Source organism: Euprymna scolopes, chromosome 5, assembly GCF_053919585.1.
Source record: "Euprymna scolopes isolate OS-2025 chromosome 5, ASM5391958v1, whole genome shotgun sequence".
NCBI classification, from domain to species: Eukaryota; Metazoa; Mollusca; class Cephalopoda; order Sepiida; family Sepiolidae; genus Euprymna; species Euprymna scolopes.
The window spans coordinates 61,671,407-61,677,406 of NC_136486.1; the positions used below are offsets into that span (position 1 = coordinate 61,671,407).

The 6,000-nt window shown below is 33.8% G+C and overlaps 1 protein-coding gene across 6 annotated transcripts in view; it reads right to left on the reverse strand.

The window, feature by feature from the left end:
• Positions 1–6,000, reverse strand: part of LOC145276816 (putative G-protein coupled receptor 139) — a 715,998-nt gene that overhangs the window by 513,851 nt on the left and 196,147 nt on the right. Inside the window, exon 3 of one of the 6 annotated variants that reach the window (XM_080128151.1) lies at positions 1,492–1,591. The exons of the other annotated variants lie outside the window; for them this stretch is intronic. The gene's annotated coding sequence lies outside the window, so the exon portion shown is untranslated. The remainder of the gene's footprint in view (positions 1–1,491; positions 1,592–6,000) is intronic. 6 annotated transcript variants of the gene reach the window in all.

A 6,000-nucleotide genomic window follows, 5' to 3' on the forward strand; every position in this document is an offset into this window, starting at 1 on the left:
CCATATAACCACAAAAACATAACATAATATTTCCGATTTCCGTTTCAGAAATAATAACGGCTCTTTTGGCATATTCCATTAATTCTAATTGTTGAGACCTGACATTCTCATATTCTGGAATGGAAATGCTCCCTGCATAATCTTTCCATGTTTAAGCTTAACCATATTGCTTTCATGCTCGCATTTTTGTATTGTAATATATAGATAAATATCGATAATCCCATAAACACCGACAAATCATAATTGCTATCCGTAATTTTTTTCAGCTCAGGTTACTGTTCATATCATTGTACAAGTTCTCGAAATTCACGTTTATCGATAGACTGTATAATCGAGGGAATTCGCACTTTAAATCATTTGGCAAATGTAGGTTGGCATATATTTAGACAGAAAACTTGATCGAGTCAATATGCTCAACCTTATATCGATGTTTTGCAGGGACACCACTGATACGCCGCTACGTCTAATATTTTACTCATCACCCTGCTTTTAATCTTAATACAAATGGCTTTCTAAACTGTCGTAATATTTCTATGATGGGCGTGCGACTGACGTTCATCTCTTGTTATCCTGAGAAAGATTTTCAATATGAACTCGTCATATGACCAACAACGCAAATAACCCATTTTCTCGACTGTTTACCTAAAATCTTCCACGTACAAAGTCTCTCCTAGCACTTTCTTCGTGTGAAATACCGCGGTGTAGGAGTTTAATTCTACTTATTAAAATTTGATCGTCTTAAAGTAAAAGTTATATTGATATTTCAGAATCGCCTTTTCGATTAAATCTTGTCATGGTTCTTTTATTTTATTTAACTAAAATTCTCACTAACAAATATCTGAAGCCTTTTAGAATGGTGGAAAATGAGGGGCACTTAATATATTAAATCATGTTTACTATTCATGATACCGGAACTTATCCTGCACAATTAAAAAGATCACCATGATAAAACAACTCAAGCGTAGAAATAATTCAATTTGATGCAATATAAATTAACTATTACACGTATCGAAAACGATCCAACATTATATTAATATATCTATAGAGTACATAATCTGGATCCTAGATCTCACATGGCTTGAAAATATTTCATAATTTCTCGCAGATATTTATTCATATATTTTGGTTACGAAAAGGGTACAATACATGGGTAACAAACCTGATTCCATATAAGTTTTAAACTTATATGGAATCAGGTTTGTTACCCATGTATTGTTATTACCTTAAGCATTTATATTGAATATTACTTTCGTCGGAATTAATGTTTCGCAGTGTTATAATAGTTACATATCAAAAAGTTCTTGTTATATAAATTGATAATCGTAAAGATTTAGAGTACGTACATATTTTTATTTGTTCATATATATAAAAAAAAGAAAATGTGATGACCGTTTCATCGCATACAAAACTTCAGTTAGATTACTTGAATGAAGAAACCGTGTGCCCGTAAATTTATTATAAATAAAATTAAAAATGTCAACGTAGTAATACATAGCCTGCTTTTCCTTTCATTTGTCATCTTCACACACTGTTTCGTATTTATTGCATTTTCATTCCATTTCAATGAGACTTTCAACGCTATTTTGTTAGCCTGGAAAAGGAATAATAATAGTAAAATACAGCGGATGATGTATAGCAAAAAAGTAATATCTTAGAAATAAAATAGAGTGTTAGAACACAAGAGTCATAGACAGAAACTAGGTGAGTTTATTTTGAATGAAAATAATGAAAACAATATACTTCAATCCAAAATTAAGTAATATATTAGAAAGTTTTGTGTACTTTTTTCATAACAACAACATGCATTGATTAACTCAACGTAAATATATTGATACAATTAATAAGAAATTTTGCTTAAGTCGATGACATATTACAACGCCGTTGATTATTATAATGCAATTAGTAAACATTCTCGTCCAAGAGTGACTAAGAATAATAATTAAAAAAAAATAACAAAAAGCAATTCAAACCATGTTTGCCTCTATAATAACTGTTAATACATAAATAAGATAATAATATGTATCTATTTAACGATTAAGCTAAATGAATCTTACAAATAAACAGGTAATTTCTCATAATTTGGAATTGAATATAATAAAAGCTAAGCAATGTGAATTTTTAAGAGACTCATATTATATCCTTTAATACCCGTTAAAAATACTCAAAATTTAAGATATATATATATATATATATATATATATATATATATATATATATATATATATATAGTAAGTTATAAAATATATATGGCTATTAAGCTACACAGAATATTCCGCGTTTCATCAACGCTAGGATTCGTCAGGCTTATCCCAGCGCGGATGAAACGCGGCATATTCTGTGTAGTTTAATTGACATATATATTTTATAACTTACTACCTAGCTCTACCTACGTATTGAGCACTTTTGAGGTAAATACTTAAAGTTTACCCACGAATATATACTTTCGCATATTAATTTATGTGATTAAGTGAAGTAGTCCTATCTGTCTATCTATCAATATATATATATATGTATATATATATATATATATATATATATATATTGATTTCTATATAATATTTTAGTATACCTTCAAATATGCGGGCATTATATTAAAAAGAACGAAATTCTTTTTAAGCGCCTTGCACAAAAATATGATATTCCCTAGTGTCCACATTAATATCCCGTACAAATCAATAATAATCCGATATCAGTAAAACTCATTCCCCTTTGCCCCCTATTTTTATTTTTTTTTGAAGTAAGCTGCTAGTATTATCCCGGCATTATCGTTGCATCACAAACTTTACAGAGCATTTAATAATTTCTGTATTCATAGTTTGGCGCTCACGTTTTCGATTAGATATAAAATAACTAAGTGGTGTTTTCCTCAGAAGCGTTATATTATAAAACACGTCTAGCCGAAAAGAATGGCTGCAGAAACACGTGTTTTTTTATAATCAATATTCTACATTTAATCCCCGATTTATTTTAAAGTTTACTGTTCCTGGGACAATCGTACATTAGCTGCATATCAAGAAACGAAGTCTCGCTTGCAGTTTACTTCTCTCATTAAAATAGATAACGAGATCTGTCAATCAAAAGTCACCTCTCATTAAACCTGCGGCTGAATATGCTGCCAGTTTTAACTCTTTACTCCCGTCGTAATTGACAGTTTCCAACCCTGACAAACTACACAAAATAGCCTTTCGATCAATTTATTATAGAACCGAGTGAGAGTTGACTAAGAGATATACTATAACGAAATTTTTCTTTTTACTTTTAATGGTGTCCGATTTAAGAAGTTCCCCCATATTGATATTTAGTAACAATTGCATACTCTTTCTTTGCCTCTTAGACAGGCGCAGAGGTGCGATCACAGGAACTGAACAAATGCATCCAGTGGTCGGCCTTTTTCCTTACTTGAATAATGAATGTCATTACCTGCCCCTGCACAATCTAATTTACTAAGACTGACCATTTTGTGGTGCTAAGAGCCATATATACCATTACAATTTGATTGGGCTTATTTTTCTCTGATCAGTTGACAGTACCGGATTGACAGTTTCTGGCTGTTGTTTTCCACTGACAGTACAAGTGTAAACACTCTTTGATAGAATTTACAGCGGCTGCTCCTCCATTACTTGCATAATATCAGGATGGTTGCTGCACTATACTGCGCATAGAAAGAGGCCCTGCACCTATTTCCAATGAGCTTTCCGTAGGTCATTATTCTGGTGATAAGTAATAGGCTGATAGTCTACTTGTGTTGCATGTTTGGTATTATGCACAACCATTTTTCAACAATGCTCACCCTTAACCTGAAACTCTTTTATAAAATTAAATAGTAGTTTAATAAAAAAATATATGATAAACCCAGGCTTTACCTTAAACAACACTAATTTTCCTCCCCGAATGAAGCTTGCATTAACGAATACCCGCCCGTTAAGAACTAACTTAGATGATGCTGAATCATTTCTCCTATAAAACAAACCGGGTATCTTAGCGCTTAGTGAAACTAACCTACACTCCTTCATCCCCTGAAGCCTCTTTAACATGCCTAGATATCTCCCACTATGCCGTAACAACTCAGATTTACATATGCACGGACTTGGAGTCTATGTTCGAAACAACTTCCCCTTGATTATAGAAACACAACTTGAATTAGACGACCAGCCGTTTATGTGGTTTAAATTTCACATACATCATAACATTAGATGTTGTATTTACTCTACTGCTCTCTCTCTCTCCCTCGCTCTCTCGAACCATGGCTGTACGCTAACAAACTAAGTTTCTGACACCATAGATACATCACTCCTCCTCTATACTATCGAACAAGTACACGCATTTGATGCCTCCAATGTCCACCAAAGGAATTGGGTTGGATTCTTTACTTAAACAAACGCATCTAATAGCATCACATATGGCTTCCCTATATCTCATCCCCTATCACAGACGGTTACGTTTTTGATACGTTTTCCAGACGAGCAAGGTCAGTAGGTATCACTTTTTATTTCTGACTACAGTTCCCGATGATTGTGCTCAGAGCCTATTCGGGAATACTGATACCGCTGTTATTATGGTAGAAATCGCAATTAATTCTCGACCCAAAACTACAGAGCCATTGCTCAAAACGACAAGATATTATGAGAAGGATGTTTAGGAAGCTATCATGTATCATATTGGAGATGTCCCATGGGGAAATATCTTTTCTCTTCCCGCAGTACAATTTGAATATGACACCACTGAATTGTTAAAAAAGGCAGTTGAAGCACATGTCCCTACGCTGAAATTCTATAGCTAACCTCACTCTCTCAAATGGTTTACTTCTACTTGTGCAGCTTCCATACCGTAGATTTAACTAACATAAGTCCAGTATAGCAGACAAAAGTATATACAAGCTAGAAGTAATTGTAAGAAAAATAGCGACTGTTAAGAGAGAATATACTGAACCCACCAGAAAACGCATCGAAGAACAGAAATTAGGCACCCATGATTACTAGAAAATCTACAGGAGCGTAGTGAATAATAGGCAGCCTACAATTCTCCCACTATCCAACAATCACGAGGTTTTTATTTTTCACGGCAATTGAAAAACTAACTCGCTTACAAGTCGGTTTGCCTAAAACTTACTTACCTGACTGCTGGAAAACCGCTTCTGCAGTACCAGTTTACAATACTTCTGACGAAAGGTCTGACCCATTAAATCATCACTCCATTAGCGTCTTCTCCCTTTTAGCCAAATATTTCAGGCTATCATGAAACAAGCTCTTGTTTATCACTTTGCAGCTGCTAAACTTCTAACTGACCAAAACTAAATTTAGACAAGCGCGTTCTACAGAAGATATTTTAACTGTAATCTCTGAACGTATATACCATACACTGGACAAAACAGGAGAGTGTAGAGTCTAAGGCTTTTTACAAGGTAATGCACGATGATCTTCTAAGGAACATCAGATCATACGGTAATACTGGAGAATACTTAAGATAATTAAATTTTTCTTAAATAAGAAAAGAATCCAGGTTCTCGTGCATCTACACAATATGATATAAATGCGGGTGTACGCTAGAGGACTAGTCTTGTATCCTTATTATTACTAATATTAATAGATTACTTCCCTCATAAAATTGTCTCTAAGATGGGTATATTAGTTGATGACAGGCACGAGAGGAAAATAAATGAATAAAGAAATAGCAGAAATACGAGATGAATACATCTAATCTGTAGTGGAATAAGGACAAAAGTGGATGGTCACATTCAATGCTGTCAAGACTAAGCTTGTATCCTTCATTAATTACAAGAAACCATTTCAAAGCCCAACATCTATGGCTAAATATTCCTTTATCTTCTTTCATGCCCTGTGGTTTAAAGGTCACAATTCGCCCAGGTATGCAGTATTTTGGTCACATTTGGACTAGTTCACCTGCTTCTAGTCTCTTGCTCTTGGACAGTTTTCAAAAGAGAGTTTCCAACCTGATAGGTCCTGAACTGACACCCAAGCTTCAAGCTTTGTCCCCTCGATA